Source organism: Fukomys damarensis, unplaced genomic scaffold, assembly GCF_012274545.1.
Source record: "Fukomys damarensis isolate Sample0158 unplaced genomic scaffold, DMR_v1.0_HiC HiC_scaffold_14, whole genome shotgun sequence".
Classification (NCBI taxonomy): Eukaryota; Metazoa; Chordata; class Mammalia; order Rodentia; family Bathyergidae; genus Fukomys; species Fukomys damarensis.
In genome coordinates this window covers 66767729-66785553 of record NW_022900926.1, presented here as the reverse complement: position 1 = coordinate 66785553, position 17825 = coordinate 66767729, and the positions used below count along the sequence as shown (strand labels likewise).

The following is a 17825-nucleotide window of genomic DNA, read 5'->3' as shown; positions in this document are numbered from 1 at the left end:
CCCACACTAAGGAAATGCAGAATTCCAAACACAGATCGGTGTATCTTTTTGAACTCTTATGTTTTGCTGTTCTCATGGCAATAAAAATAAACCATAAAATAATCTTTAAATATATTTTCCCACCACAAAACGTTTAACCAGTCACATAGAAAACTGGAACTTAATAAATGTTTGTTTTAGGATTAGAATAATTAAATTCACCCTATAAATATCCATACTCTTTCAAAATGGCTATACCTCTACTGTGAAAGAGATACGTTAAAAATTGTAAAATCATTAAAAACATAATGATTCTCTCTCCCTTACAGAAGAAAATTCCACTGCTTGGAAAAATAATGGTGTTGTTTAGGAAAGGAAAATGTGGAGAGAGTCTGTGGATATTTTCTAGATTTTAGGGAAGGGTGAACATTATCTGAAAATGTCTCAGTGACAAAGAAATACCAAAAGTGTTAAAATGGTGTTCAGGTCTTAGTGAGACTTCGAAGTACAGACTGGCATGGTCAGTACCATTCAGTAGGAGTTATTTGTTTTTTAAATGGTAGGCAGGTGATAAATAAGGCGAACTGGCCCTGTGAATGAAAGGTGGGGTGTCCTTAAAAAGGGTAAAGAGGGATTGGAAGGAAAGTAATACTGAGCATGTTCAAGCAGAGATGTTGGGAATTGAGGAAGCTGACTTTCAAAACTGAATATCTCAAACTACAGACTCACAGGGGTAGAAAGAAGGCAATTTAATAACAAGTTAATGATTTCCCTCTCCTAAATTTGAGTTCCCTACAATTACACTAAACTTAGCAAAATTGGAAAGAACCACACAATGTTGGGAGGTGAGGATCTAAGGGAAGGGAAGAGGTGACAAACTGAAGCACTATACCCCACCACCTATTCACCACTGGTGCTCTTGGGGACAAGGAGTAGCTCTTCAGGGTGCTGGGACTGCAAAGACATGAAGTGGTTGATCCTTCACAAGGGCACTAAAAGTAGCTCATATGTGCCCTGGACACAGGGGATTGACTTCATAGTATGCAACTCAAAAGAGAAATGAAATAGTTCCACACATTTCTAGTATACTCTAGAAGAAAAGATAGGAGACTGGTGATTGGCTACACTAACTTTCCTTCAGCAAAATTAACACTCCACCATTTCATAATCTAAAAACAGTTTTATTGGACTAATGTAGAGAAGAAACAATTCAGTAAAAGTAGTATAAACATTTAATAAAGAAAAAAATGTTATCACTGTACACATACTAGACCATTCTCATGAGGTATAACCATTGTGAAGAAATTTAAATTTTAAAGTTCAAGTCAATCTCAGTGAAATGTGTTCACATCTTAAAAATATGGAAAAATTTATATATGCTGGTGTGATTATTACTAAATAATCAAAATGAAAACAATTAAAATGTTGTAGGAAGAAAAGGTATTAGTGAGTTTATAATCTCAAAAAAAGCATATTCCAATGATCAAATATCTATTATTGAAAGTAATCGTATTCAAGAATATAATATGCTTAAGTCAAATCTATTTTTGCATACCTGATTTTCTTCATATTTCTTGTTACAAATGATTGCCTGTTTAACTCTCTGATGAGCCATGGTTGATAGCTCATATACACTTTTGAAAGAGTGTATTCATTAAGGGTTTTAAAGAGTATGTATCATAGATTCCTTTCTGTCTTGTTTATTTTTCTCTCTTTGCTGAGACAAAATACCCAACATCCAAAGTTAAAAGGGTAAAAGTTTATTTAGTTCACAGTTTGTCAATGTTTCAGTCCATAATCACTTGGCTCCAAGGCAGAGTGGGATGGGAGAGGGGCCACAGTTCACGGCAGACCAAAGGTAGCAAAGCATCAAGTGACCTAACAAGGACCTAACACAGACCTTTCTGCCCCTTTTATCCCATGCAGACTACCAATTAGGGAGGAGCTGGACCAATCAGTAAAGTGGTTTAGTAATCACTTGTCCTTAATCCCAGCATCACATACTCTAGATTCAGCCACCTATGACTGCATGAGGCTTTGGGGGGACATCTACACACAGGCTATAACATTATACCCCTGGCTCCCCAAAGACTCATGCACACCCCTTTATGCAAAAAAGCTTTTAGTCCATCTCTAAGAGTTGCCAAACTCCTAACAGTTTCAGCATTGCTACAAAATCCAAGTCCAAGGTCTCCGAGAGTTAAGGGAAGCCCTTAGATGTAAGACCCTGTACAAATGAAAAGAAAATTAAACACTTCCAATATTTGATGGAACAAGATAGACATTTCTATTCCAGGCATTACAAATGGGGATACAAAGCAATGGAACCAAAGCAAGCCCAAGATCCGATGTGCAGGGGCATTAAGTCCTGTAGTTCCATGTGTTGTATCCAAGGCAATCTGTGGCAAGATGTGAACTCCAAAGGACTTGGTGGCTCCACTCCTATGATACTCCCTGTGATAGTAGCTTCTCTGGACTCTCTCAGGGGCTAGTTCTGCTTCCTCCTTGCAGTTTTCCTCAGATAATCCATGCTTCTGGCTTCTCCAACATTCACTGCACTTTTGGCTGCTTACTCATGGCTTCACACACCGTCCCCTCAGAGGCACCCAGCTTGGCCTCCCAGGCCTTCTGAAACCTGAGTGGAAGCCTTTCTGATCCCACAACTCCTGCATTCTTCATGCACCTAAAACCAGTATCACATGGATGACAGCATGGTCTGCTGCCAGCTGGGGCAGTAACCAGGCTTTCATTTTTCTTGGCTGAAAGGGTCCAGTGCCTAGGAACCAATTTCTGAGGAATAACTTCCCTAGGGTTCTGGAACATGATGCTCTAGGACTATCTTCTCAAAGCAAAATCACAAATTAATAATAAATAAATAATAAACTATTCAAGCAAATTAAAGCACTAGCAAAGTGGCATAAATATTTGTAAATCATAATATTCAATGTTAACAGATTTATGGTGTGCAGTCATTCTCAAACAATACTACTGTGTAAATCAGAAGTACAAATCAGAAACACTCAAATTCCTTTGGTAATTTTTTGCATTTTTATTTATTTTAATTTTTAGCTAATATATTTAAAAATTGCATATTTATCAGATTCCATGTGATGTTTTGATACACGTACGTTGCATGTTTAATTCAAATTAAATATGCTAGCCTTATTTATCTCCTCAAGCATTTATCACCAATTTTTGGTGAAAACTTTCAAAATCTTTTCTTCTAACTGTTTGAAATGTACATAACATTACTGTTGTCGGTGATTGCCCTCGTGTGCAATACTGAGTCAGAACTTCCTGCTTCTATCTGGGGTAACTTAGTACCCATTGATCAACATTTCTTGCTCTTCAGACTCCAGTGCTTACGATTCTACTCAACTTCCATTACATCAACTTTTTTGGATTCCACAGATGACTGGGATTTTATGGTACTTGTTTTTCTGCATCTCGTTTATTTCACTTAACAAAATGGTCTCCAGTTCCATCCTGCAGCAGTAGAAGTGCTGGATCGCATAATTCTCTTCTTGATTTCTCAAAGAACTTCTACATTGTTTCCATTATGGCTGCGGTCATTCACACTTCCACCATCAGAGTGTAAGGGCTGCCGTTTTTCTAGGTCCTCACCAGCACTTGTCCTCTTAATCCTTTTGAGAAAAATCATTCTTAATGAAGTGCATCGATATCTCACTGCGGTTTAGTTTTGCATTTCCTTGATGACTAATAATGCTGAGTATCTTTACACACCCATTAGCCATTCATATGTCTTCTGTGAAAAAACGCCAAAAATGCTCATAGACATTCAGTCGCTGATTTCATATCTCCTAGTTTGTTCCAGAGCACAATCAGATATGTTTGCTTCTGATTATTTTTAGCACAGCGTTATTTGGAACTGTACTAAAAAATTGAAAAACACCTCAAAGTTGAAAACACCTTGCAACAAATAGTTACATGAAGGAAGAAGGAAGTTTTGGGTAGTTTTTTAACAGTATTTGAAAAGAAAACTTAATAACGAAGTATATCTTGATCAATAACTGTTTGTTAATAAAACAATGCCTCCGCAGTGTGTCCTTCAAACAATTATGTTCGATTATGCTTGAGTGCACTCTTCAGAGAGTGTTCTGTGTTTATCCAACAGCAGGCAGAACTTGGGAAGGGAAACTGTTAGTCACACTCATTTCTGGACAGCCAATGACTTAAAAGTATTTAAAAATATTATTTATGCCCCACACCTTATGAGAACATTCAGCTATACTTTGAGAAACATCAACATAGAAGAAGCAGAGATTAAATACAAAGTTAGAGCCAGGGAGGCTTGAAAACAGTTGGATTCTGGATCCAGTCTAGCAGAAGTCCTGCTCCCAAATTTTGTTGAATGTACAAATATTTTACTCATGCTTTGATGGGGGTGTTTTGTTTTCCTTTCTTTTGTTTTTGCTTTTTTTTTTTAATTTAGACTGAAAGTGAATTTCTGTCACTCAATCCAAAGCATGATGGCAAGGTAGAGATATAATCCTATTCTGAATTACATAGCAATGAATACTTGCCACATAAATCTTTTTTTTTCATTAAATTTATTGGTACATTTTAGTTGTACAATACAGTTACACTCATCATTGGGATCTTGTAACTTTACATGATGTATCTTGGTTCTTATTTTTCCCCTATTCCCCTGCCCTCCCTGCACCCTCTCCACCCTTCCCTATTTACAAAGACTTTGTTTCCATTTTTCCTTTTCTTATATTTTTTTCTTTTCCTTTCCCCCCCCCACTTCCCTATTCCTTTAGACCTTTTCTTCCTATTTTACATTATCAATTATACATTTTAATCCTTATTTATACTTTTAGTTTTTCATACCAGAGAAACTATTCAGTGTTTACACAAGTGTGTCCTATTTATTTTACTTAAGAATATGGCTTCAATATGCATCCATTTAATTATAAATGTCTCCAGTTTCTTGGATGTTGTTGTTGTTTTTGGTACCAGGGTTCGATCTCCAGACCTTGTGCTTGTGAGGCAGGTGGTGGAACCACTTAGCTAACTCCCTGGCCCTAGTTTCTTGTTCTTTATACCTGAGTAGTACTACATTTTATTTTTACAAATCACATCTTTATTCAGTCTCCAGTTGATGTGGCAGTATAAATCTTTGTCCTAATTTTCCCCCATTTCCTTATAATGGATTCTTGGAAGGGACTAAGTGTCAAAATCTTTCTGGTTGTTACATTTCAAAGTGCAGGGGACTGTAATATTGATTATGCCCAAAGCAGGCTGTGAAGAGAGAACCCCACAATTGCCTTGCTTGTAGAAGTGAGTACAGCTGAAGCCTATGTGCCGAGGTCAGAGTAACTCGCATCCAAGTTTTGTTCCCACAAGTAAAACCTTCAGACTAGAATGACAATGTTCCCATTATAATCATATATTTGTCTATATTGTTCCTAATTTGAGACTGCTTTGTCTTGTCCCTTATGAGCATTGTTTACATTAATTTCCATGGAAGCCACATGTTGCCTTTACCCCAATTGATTGCCATTAAACATCAGTGCCTAGGACTGTCCAGCACCTTTGTCAGTTACACTAGCTTTGGTCATCCTGGCACCCCATTTTCTCTCTCTTAGTTTTGTCTGTTTGTTCTGTATTCTTTTTCTCAGGCCTGTGTCATACACCGGGCAGCTGTGTACTGCTACTTGAATGCAGGGATCCTTAACATCAAAAAATAAGGAAGATCAGCCAGCCATGTAAACAGGAGTTCAAGGGAACAGGACATGTGGATTTGTCCACCATTTCTAGGCTCTAGTCCCTGGTTTTGAATGTTAAATTACTGGGTTTTCATTGGTAAACACAAGGTTCAAAGATGATAGTAACCTAATTACTAGGAATGGAATTAGTACTACTACCTTCATTCCAAATCTTTGCAATATTCTTTGCAGAAAGGCAAAATCCTTCCTCCCTGCCACATATAACATCTCTAGGCCAAAATGTCTGAAGACAATTTTTTGTTGTTAAAATGAGGAATATGTTGGGATCTGGTTTTTAGAGCCCTGGGATGGTAATCAACATCCTGCAAAGAATAAGACACAGCCTCCCGCAACAAAAATTATGCAGTCCCAAATGTCCAGAGCCAAGAAATGTGCAAGAGAGCATAAATTGACCCAGTGATTCAGGTGATCCCAACTGATCATTGTCTTCTGTGGAAGTCCAGGAGATACATTAATACTTAAGTCTTTATGTTCTCTATTTCTGTGCTCTATTTATTGTCTCCTGATACAGATCTCTCCTCACAGTCTAAAACATAGTTAATTTGATTACAGACTTCAGGGCTCCAAAGGTATCCCACTCTCTTCTTAAAGTTATATCCATGTGAACTTAATTTCAATATTTTATTCAGGTAGAAGAGGTGCATGATGGGATGCACATATTTCAATTTTTTCAAAAATTATCAAATTGATTTTATTCATTACATAAAAGCTTCCAGCAGTTTATTCCTAATTTTGACCATTGCTTGGCATTTCCAGACTTTAAATACTTGTTACTCCAAGTATGTATTAAGATTTCCTTATTATTTTAATAAGCATTTTATGCATTGTAAAACAAATGAAAAATCTTATCAGTAGTTTATTGACCATTCTGGATTTCCCTTTTACAACGTGCCTGAGTAAATTCCTATTAGTTCCTCTTCAGTGTTTCTTATTAAGTTACAAGAATTTTTACAATTTCCTGGAAACTCTTTTTCCATTTCACATATTGAAATACAATTAAATAACATTTTCACATGATTGCAATCCTTTTGACTAAAAGACATTTTAGATCTACCTTTTATTTTAAGAAATTAATGTATCTTAATGTTATCTCAATACCACTTTCTAATAGCTTACTAATTTAACAGATGTAAGGATAATCATCAGAAGTTATACTCAACCATCTTTTTCACATTTAATAAGAGTTCACATTAAAATACAATAACCAGCACTTACGTACATATATTTGGGAGGGACTTGAGTAGCTCTTTATTTTTCCTTTTAATTTTCACCAAGCACTGATCTTCTGTGACAAGTTATGTCGAGTATTTCTTATTTTTATGCCAAAGTTGTCACACTTCAACGAGTTATTTGAAAATAGATTGTGATAGAATTTTCAAGTTTTAATTTTAACATTCATTTTATTTTATATAGAACCGAGTAGCCCCTTTCTCATTTCTTGATTTAACAAATGCTTATTTCATGGCCTTTGAGTGTCAACCAGTGTTTCAAGTAATAAATTTAATCCCTGCCTAGAAGAACCTCGATAGAGAAAATAAAAAATGATAAATAAAATATTATGTAGAACATATTACTAATTGATAGTACCTATAATAATTCATAGAGCTATAATAGGTCAGGATGAAGGCTGGTCACTGCAAAGCCTACCAAGTAATTGCGATCAATGGATTGAAACTTTGGATCAGCTCAACCTCTCGTGAGGAGAAAGAGTCTGAAACTTGAGTTCAGTTGTGTGATTAATGATTTGATCATCTTCCCTTAATAATAAAAACCCAGTAACACTCTAGACCTGAGTCTCAGTGGATTTCCTGGGTTGATGACCAACACTGATTGTCTAGAAAGGGACACAGTCCACAGGAAATACATGAAAGCTCTGTATCCTTCCACCACCAACCCAAATCCAGACTTTGGCTATGTGTCTCTTCCATTTTGCTGATTCTGAATTGTCTTCTTTATAATAAAACTATAGTTGCAAGTGTAAGTTCCATGAGTGCAGTGGTCACTTTCTCATTGCTGGGACAAAATACGTAATACTTGCTAATTAATTTGTTTTGGCTCAGTTTCAGAGGGTTTGGTTTATGGTCGGCTTGATCTGAGGCAGAAAATCATGGTGGAAGGACCTAGAGGGGGGAAGCTGTTCAACCCATGGCAACCAAGAACCAGAGAGAGAAAAGGGAGGAGGCAGAGACAAAACATACTCTTCCAGGTCACGCCACCTGCTCCAACTAAGCCTTGCCTTCCATAGCACACTAAACTATAAGGTCATCAATGGATTAATCCACCAATGAGTGTAGTATCTCATGATAGATCACCTAGAAGCCCTATATCTGAACACATGAGAATTTGAGGGACACTTTAGATCTAAACTATAATGGTTAGCCAGTTATCAAGCCCGGGGGAAAGATTGTAGGAATCTCCGACTTTATAGCTGGTCAGTCAGAAATGAAGACATCTTCAAGATTTGCAGCTGGTATCTATAGTGAGGGCAGTTGTCTTCGTTACTTTTCTCTTTGCTGAGACCAAATACCTGACACCCAAAGTTAAAGGAGGAGAGGTTTATTTTAGCTCACAGTTTGTAGAAGTTTCATCCATAGTTGGCTTCAGGTTATGACAAAGGAATATGATCAAGGAGACACAGCCCATGGCATGGCAAGCAGGTGACAGCAAAGCTTGTCTTCCATCTTTCGCTGTATATTCCATCTAGGCTACAAGCAATTCACTGGTGCTACCCACACACAGGATGGGGCTTCCATTATCCACACTCAGAATTATGCTAAACCAATTTAGTTATCACATATCCTTAATTCCTATTCACACAACCTAGATCCTGCCACCTCTGGAAAGCCCCAAGTATGAGCTCATGGTGCTTTGAGGGTATAACTAGATACAAACCGTAATATTAGTCTTGTCATCAAACTGCCCTTATCTTGTGATTTTGTGCTAATTCTGGGAAGTGTCAGAATCAAATTTATTTGCAGAACTCGAAGTAGTTTCAAAAAATTGACCTCCAAACAGAGTATGTAGCCACTAATCTGTGTAGAATACTATGTGTAAGCAATAATAGAAAAGAAAATATTATGTTTCAATGAAACACATAAAGAATGACTGGATTTATCACTGAGACTCTCCATGTGATATTCTGTAAATTCAATTTATTCTAAAAGAAATCAAGCTACAAAACAGAACAAGGTTTTCTGAATATTGAAATCTAATGTCACAGAAATCACAATAGCTTTTACTGAAGTAACTTTTCCAGATGTTTTTCTTTTACCTATAGAAATACATAGAGGAAATCTGTGGGCCAGTTCCTCCTACAGCAAATATCCAATGGAAGTGAATAGCATAAGTAGTAAGCCTGAATGATATCAGAACAAAAACTACTTTATAAGTCATCATATTTCACTTTCTGAGATCAGTGCAACTTGACTTCATTTAGTTCAGTTTGTTCAGCCATTTTCAAAATAAAAATGTAAGGCTTTTATTTAAAAAATAGGAAAAATAAATCCAGATAAAAACACGATGTCTATGAGATTGTTATAGCAGCTCTAATTACAATGAATTCAATGGTTTTAATTTTGTTTTATTATGAGTGTAATGCTCCCAGTATTTCAGAAGCCAGGGGTCTATTTATAATGATCTTGGCCTCTCTAAACAAATTCTTAGCAGGAAGACTAAAGCCAGAAAACCAGAGATTCAAATTATACCACCCAGAATGCCAATGTACTTTTCTTTTTTATTTCCCAAAGCATCATAAGACTAAGAATTTAGAAAGACCAGCTAAAGATATGCTTATTCTTGACTTTTTAAATATGTAAAATGAAAAACTTTTGATTTCCATTCCTTGATTTCTTGAATCACATCTGTAGAAAGCTGTACTAAAAGTATTTGAAGCTTGTTTATTTCAAAGAGGAAGGATTACAAAGATTTAAAATTGCACAAAGAAATTCTGACACCGTATGACCTTAACTCTGCATGACACAATAGAGAAGCTCGCTGACTTGAAAAGACGAAACTGTTACGTCTTTTGTTTAAAGATTGAAGGATAAAAGTGCCAGAAACAAAGTCCTGCAGCCAGGGATTAAGCTCAGTGGTTCTGCCACCTGCCTCTTGAGTGCAAGGACCCAAGTTCGATCCCCGGTACCAAAAAGAAAAAAGGTACTGCAAATTAACCTGCTACCTATAAATCTCAGGTGGTGAAGGAAACAAAGTTCTGGTTACTGGAGATTTTACTCTTATTCCTGAGTAAAACTAACTACAGAACTTTTCCACTGAGTCTTAGGGAGTATTGGGGGCTTCATGCATCTGTGGCATTCGGCTCTTTTGCACACTGAAGCGAGTACACAAACTCTGGAACTTGAGTAGTGTTTCCTCATTTCCATTTCAACTATTGAACCCGTACCAAACCTTTCTGTCTGTTTATTATTACCCAGATTAAAGCTATGAAGCTCAGAACATTTCCACTATTAAAGAAGTCTTTCTTAACAGTATGAAAAATGTCCTTAGGCTGAATATTTCTAGTTTCATCTCATGCAAAAAAGAAATTCTGAACTGATTAACTCCACTGTTTTCAATTCAGGAATGATAAACTGGCCAATATTCTATTTACCAGCCACTGAAAGTACAAATGCCCCCTGCTTAGATGGCATAAAACTTATAAAGCACAGCTCCCACTTAGGCTCCCAGGTTCCTCGTGACTGCTCTCACTGAGAACCAGGACAGACGCCAGCAAAAATTCAAGGTCAGTGAAATGCCTCCCTGGAACCCCTGGATCCTTTCACAGGGTTTCTGTGCTTCAGAGTTCCTCATGTTCCTCCATGACCTCCTGCTAGGATTCCTCTGAGATTTCCTTTGTTTTGAAGGTCAGTTTCTGCGGAGGGAAATGCTTAACAAAACGACATAAATTAGAAGTGGTATTTCAAGTATTTCAATCTGCTTGGTCAACTTCCACTTTAGGCTGCCGCTACCTCTATCTTGTGATGGAGACAACTATAAATCAGCCTTTCCTCTACAGCGATGAGGCAAATTTGATTTAAAGATGCTTCAGGGGGCCTGGAATGTAGCTCAGCGGTGACCCGCCTGCCTGGGAGGCTCAAGGTCCTGAGTTCAATTCCTGTTACAGAAAATAAATAACAAACAAATAAAGATGCCTCAGATTGACCATCTACCTCCAACATGACATGAAAATGCTATCTTTTACTGTTTGGCATTTGTTCTTTATGGATACCTTCTTTGTAAAACTGAAATCATTTTCTTCAACTTCTCTGCCTATCCTAGCCTTGATATATTATTTCTTTGCATTTGCATCTTGGTATTAACACTTAACCCTCCAAATCTTTAAATTTGTGTTATTTTTACAGTTTTCACACATTCAAATAACCTTGTAAAATTATATTAAAAGACAATCACCATTCCTTCATAGAGTGAGAACCACAAAAATTATTTATTTTGAAGTAATTTTCCAAAATTCTGTCCTTTTAAAATTTTAACACTTGTCAAAATCTCAATAAATTTAGAAGTCTCATTAATAATGACAATATTTTCTATCCATTAAAAATATTCTAGTGAATTACTAAATTTTTTTATCTAATAATAATCTCTTATTTAAACAAAACTGTATTCTTTAAATGTGTATGTAGTACACTTATGCAAATTATTTCTACATGAGTAAACAAAATTCAGCAGTGTTACTTTGCTTTTACTATTTCAAATATTTTCAGTATGTTCCAGAATAGGAATGCAGTTTTAGCTTTTAAAAATAAAAACATAAAGATAAGAAAAGGAATTTTATATTTTTCTTTTAGGACCTGGCAAGAGTATAACCACAAATACCCATGACTAATGATTATTTTATTTACCAAAGTCATGTGGTAAAATCTGTGATCTGTACAATCATATACAAGAGACGCAATACCGATTTTTCCTACTTGGAAGAAAGAAAAAAATATTTCACTATAGTAATTGCTACGTGTAATTTTAAAAACTGTTATTTAGATATGACTTTTTGTCTTTACTAAATTATCTTGACTGTTCACCGTAGGGATTTCTAGAAAAGACTTACCAAATTATTAATAGCAGACAGTTACCACGAATGACTTTCTGAATACCTTACCTAAAATATCCTGGCTCTGCCCCTTGCACCTATGTGAAGTTGTGGTATCATAACAGTTCCCCACCGTTACTCAAGCTCCCACCCTACTTCCTTTCTTGCCTGTCCCCATTTCCCTCTGAAATGGAACTTCAGAATCTCAATAAATCCCAGTCTTGCCTCCCAACAATGAGGCCTCACAGAAGCTGTGTTCAGATGATGCAGTGGTCAGCAAGCTCAGCTTTGTCCTTCCTGCCCTCACTGGCGATATTTCAGCAGCTGACGTTCAACATAAATGTGACTGAAAACACTCCCCACTTCTGCATCCCAGAATACAACTATTTCTAAGCTAAACACAACTTTGGTGGACTTAGGACTTTAAATTGATTGGAAAATATACTTTGGGGAGGTTCTTTTTGGGACTACACAAAATAACCATATGTCACAGCCTAACACTTTGAAATGGCTACCTAAATGACATTGTACCAATGAATTCACAGAAGAAGATGCAATCTTACTCATGTTACCAAAGTAGTTACAGGATTTTTTTCCCCAAATCATTTTAAAGGTCTATTTTCTGTGCTTCACTTAGAATTTATGGAGTTCTACCACTAAATAAAAGTGATCGGGAAAGCTATTCACTACCATGTTGAATGGCGTTGGAAAAATGGTGTGTGAATTGCCCATTACTGATTCCTTTGGAAAGTGCCATGATTAATGCAATGTGGTAAGATCTTTCTGAGATTTAGATCCAGGACTACATTCCTAACTCATACCAGTGGATACTCCCCATTCTCGCAGTGTTGCCTTCATATCAACCCTCATACATCACTGCTCGCCAGCAGGGATACAACCGGATTTAGTTTCTTCTTCTGGAGGTCCTTTGTTTTTAAGGATTTGACCTGTGTCTTCTACATAGGAAATGAACAAAAAGTATTTTGCAGAGGCCAGTTAAAGGGATAAAGAAGAGGAAAGTAAGTGGTGAGAGTAAGGCTTGGGGAGGCGGGGCGATGTACAAGTAGAGAAACAAATGACAAACAGCTCCTGGGATTTCTGAGTTTCCACCAAAGGATAAAGGAGATGGGGAAGCACACACACTGCTAAGTTCAGTCAAGTCAAATTGGAAGTCAAAGAGGGCCAAAGCTTGTGCTTTGCTGTTTAGAATCTTTTAGGTCATGGTCAAATCTGCTCCTAGACACACACATACCACACACACGTACAATCGTGATACGATTACCAATTAATAACTTGCCGAGTAGTAAGTTTCAATTAAGGATGACTAGCTCACTTAGGCAGCACATATCAATTAAGGATAACTATATTTTTTCTGTGAAATAAACTTTGTACTGATGTTCAGCTATGCAAATTTATTATTTATTAGTGGCCTGTTCTTATGGTATTCTGTTACCACAGTTTGGACAACTATCTCCTGAAGTCCCACATGTTAAAGGCTTGGTTCTTAGCCTGTGGTGCCCTTGAGAGGTGGCAGAGCCTTTAAGGGGTTCAGCCCAGTGGGTGGAAGTTAGGTCACTAGGGTGTGGCCTTCTCAGATGTGTTGGGACCCAGCCCCTCCCTCACACCCTCTCTTCACGCTCTGCTGCCACGAGGTGAGTATTTTCCTCCCCCGTGCACCCCACACAGGTCAACAGCCTCGCCGGAGGCCCAAAGCAATGGAGCCCAGCAAAGAGGAACTGCCACCCCCAAAACTAAATCAAATCTTTCCTCCTCATGAATTCACTTATCTCTGTTGGTTTTTTTACAGTAACATCTAAGTAAACTCCTACCATCATTTGTTTTGAATTTTGACTTAATGATTTATCCCAGGAGCAAATACCTTCCTCCAAGTACTCTTCACCTTCAAGTCACGGGAGGACACATGCCTCAAGGTATTTTAAAGTAGGTAGATTGTTTTGTACATGACCTTTTTTCCTGATCTAAAAAAAAACAAACAAACAGTATTTTCCAAATGACTTCTTTAATTAGAGAAGTGTGCATATTTTCACAAAGATAACTGGTCCATGAGAAAGTTTGAAAGAGATATCACAATATGAAGTTTGGAGAAAATTGCAGATTATCTATGTGAAAATCTTTTAACAAATTTCTGGAAAGAAATACTGGCAATGATTTTAGAAGATTCTTAAAATTTTTCTGAAAACATCAGCTGATGTTTCTTTGAATTCACAAGCCTGTCATGTTGAAAACTAGACTTTTATCTATTTGTGTGTGCATGTGTATGTGCACATATTTGTGTGTGTGTGTGTGTGTGTTTGTGTTATTGGAGACCAAACCAAGGCTTCCACACAGGGCTGCATTCTCAGTACTTTTTTTTATTTTGAGACAGAGTATTACTAATTTGCTAAGTTTCCTAAGCTAGGCTTGAACTTGCAATCGGCCTTGTACAGTGGTAGGATTACAGGTGTGCATCACAACATTCAACTAATTTTACCTACCTTTAGTCTAAATGTGATTCTTAAATTAGGTAACAACAACAAAATCCTATGTCAAGTAACTTACATGCCTGTTGATTGTTTTTTAAAAAATACAATTTGACCAATTTTTACTTAATTGCTTGAAGGCAGAACATATAGGCGATGTTGACTTGCATGGAACTGTTAGAGGAAGGAGATGTTGGATCGAGCTAAAGTGCAATGGTATGGAATATGTTAAATGTCAAATATAGCCCACTAAATATCACAAGCTCTCAGTATATGAAAATAGGGTAAAATATTGCCTATAATGTGCCAATCCCTGTGTGCCTATTTTGTTGTGTACTTCTCAGGTTTTGAGGAAAATATCAATCTTATTACCTTCACTCTGTCCATGAGGAACTGAAGCACTGAGAAGTCAGCCTAGTAACCTTTGGACAAACAATATGTTAATGGGTTTGGTATCCAGAAGTCTTTCGCAGAAGTTCAGGTCCTCAAGTGTTTTGTTTTCATTGTTATCATTAATACAATGCCCTAGAGTGAAATGGAATGAAATCTATAAAAATCCATTTCAAAGAAAAAATTGTAGAGAGAGGGAAAGCCAAAATATGCACATAAGCATCTGTCACTTTCTTGGGTTTTAGTTTTACTAAAGCTGAGTCAAATGAGATAGCTGACATTTGACACATACGCTGACAATTTACTATGCATCCTGACTCTCCTACTTACTAGTTGGTTAAACTACCACATCAGTCTGAAGTTTAAGGTGTCATACTTTAAAATATTCACCTACTGGGGTTATTGTGAGGGTGAAATTAGTTGATACGTTAAAAATGCTTGGCCATGGAGTGATAGCTCAGTGGTACAGCATTTGACTGAGAAATGCGTGGCCAAAAATCTGCATTCCTGAATGATTATTGTGGTAGGAGTGGTAGGAGGGATTGTGTTCTTTCACTCACTCTCTGTTCTTTTTCACTCTATTCTCAAAGGATAAAAGGAGGGAACACATTGGAAGTTCCTTGAATGATCCAATAGCTTTGGACTCTGAGAGATCAATGTCCTGATTGTAAATACAGGCCCAAAGGAACATGTTCAAAGGTCCTGTGGCCTGGGAAATAATTTTTTTTTTTTCCTTACTTGGGATCGAACTCCGGACCTTGCACTTTTGAAGCAGGTGGTGGAACCACTGAGCTAAATCCCTGGCCCAGGAAATGATTCATATTGAAAAAGCAGATAATCTTGTCTGAAGAAAGAAAGGGAACAAGTGACAGAGGAGGCAGAAAGAATCATTTTACACAGTCTAAGCAGCTACTTGAAAGAGGATTCTATTTATCCTAAGAATGCACAAAGTCATCAGAAGAGGTTTACCCGGAAAGGTATATGAACGCTAAGAAGTTTCCATGGGAGGTGAGTGGACACCTTGAGGAGCTGCCTCACGTTACTTAGTAAACTCTTCCCCCTGCTGTGGATTCCATAGTAAACGTCGCCGTCCTCACTGTAGCCCCATTTCTGTTTAAATTAATTATCCAGAGTCATGGCGATCCTCACAATGGCTTTCCTCATAAAATACACTAACAGTTTTATAAGACCCTGCATTTCACTGGACTTAATAAAAATCAGACAATCTCATAAACAGAAGTCCTTGGAAGAGAGATTAAAAATTGTAAATTAGAGAATAAATGTGAATGTTGTGTCCAAATGTACTCATTGGGTATAAATAATTAAAAACATTTTGTGAAAAGGTTAAATGGCTTTTTTACTGCTTGACCTATTTTAAAAGTCAAGTGTAACTTTTATTTATTGCATAAACACTACTGAATTTATGAAGTTCCTTTTGTATAGTTTTTATAGGTGACGCCGTAAAGGCTAAATTAGGTTTTGCAATATAATTTAATTATAGAAGCTGGTACTAAAATCATCATTTCAACTTGCAAGAGAACATGTTGTATAGTTTATAAGGGAGTTTGAATTGTAGCAGATGTACACTGCAATGCTGGCATTCACGCGTCATTTCTAGAATCTCAGTTTACTTAGCTGTTAATGAAGGTAAAATCAGCCATTTTTGAATTTGACGTTGGAGTAAATGACATGTTAAATGTCCAGTGTGGCACCCAGCACACAACAGGAATTAGATATAATTACAGATTGATGAGCAGATGTAAAACTAAATTTGTGCTTGAGACCTTATTTTAATGAGGGATCCTTTAGAGCAAGCAATGTGGTCCATGATTATACTCAAGATTTGAAGGAGCTATCACAGAAATAGTAAGAAAGTAGTTTTGGAGTGGGCAGGATGAGAGGAGGTAAGATTTCTGAGCGTATTTTCTCATCTGAGATTTCTTTGTTGTTTGAAAAGAAAAGAATAATATTGAAAATTCACATGATTTACAAGTGTTATAATATCTTTGAAATTATAACAATCTCATCCGATGCAACTCTTTTTGTTTAATTGATCCATTTTATATATACATAATGATCACATTTATAATGGGGAATTCAAACCTGAACATGATATATCTTGCTTCTTTTTTATTTCCCCTCCCATCCTTTCAACCCCTCTTTACCTCCTTATTTACAAAAGCTTTGATTCCATTTTCCCCTTCTATTCTTCTTTTTTTCTTGTTCCCTCCTTCCTTTCCTGCTCTCCCCTCCCTTGATCCCCTTCTAATTTAAATACTTTCTTCCCATTTCCCAATATCTGTCATACATTTTGGTCCTTATTATAGTTTTTGTTTTTCACACCAGAGAAACAGTGTGGTATTTAAACATGTGTATCCAATATATTTCCCTTAAGAGTATGGTCTCAAGGTGCATCCATTTAGCTAGAAATATCTCAAGATTATCCTTTTTATGACATTGTATAGACAAACCACATCTTCTTCATTCATAGGTTGATGGGCATTTGTGTTGTTTCCAAATCTTAGCTATTACAAACTGTGCCACTATAAACATGGGTATGCAAATATTGCTATGGTATGAGGCTTTTAATTATCTTTGGAACCATACCAAGAAGGGGAATAGTTGGTTCAAATAGAACCACCAGTTTTAGCTTTTTGAGGAATCTCCACACTGATTTTCACAATGGCTGTACCAGTCCTACACTCCCACCAAAGTGGAGAAGAGTTCCTTTTTTCCCACAGTCCCACAAGCATTTGATAGTGGTTCATTTCTTAACAATAGCTATTCTTTCTGAAATGAGATGAGTTTCTTTCTGGAATGAGTTGTTTTAATTTGCATTTCACAAATGATGAGTAATATTAAATATTTTTATACATTTATTTTCCATTTCTAGTTTTTCATCTGAGAAGTACTTCTGTTTTATCTACCCATTTTTGGATTGGATCCTTAATTTGGGGATCTGATTTTTTTTTTAAGTTCTTTAAGTATCCTAGATATTAGTTCTTCGTGTGGGGAACAGCTAGTAAAAACTTTTTCCCACTCTGTGGATTATTTCTTCACTTTGTTGATGATTTCCCTTGCTGTACAAAAGTTTTTTTAATAAGATAAGTTTGCAGTTGTTGATTCTTTGTGACAGTTCCTATGTGATCAGGATTTTCTTCATAAAGTCTTTGCCTACACCAA

General features: G+C 36.6%; 1 long non-coding RNA gene across 1 annotated transcript; it reads left to right on the top strand.

The window, feature by feature from the left end:
• The first annotated feature begins 10402 nt into the window (after window positions 1-10402).
• On the top strand, window positions 10403-14469 carry LOC104865417. The gene is made up of 3 exons (XR_781146.2): window positions 10403-10470; window positions 13580-13713; window positions 14393-14469. It is a non-coding gene; the product is annotated as an uncharacterized LOC104865417 (long non-coding RNA).
• Window positions 14470-17825: the final 3356 nt, after the last annotated feature.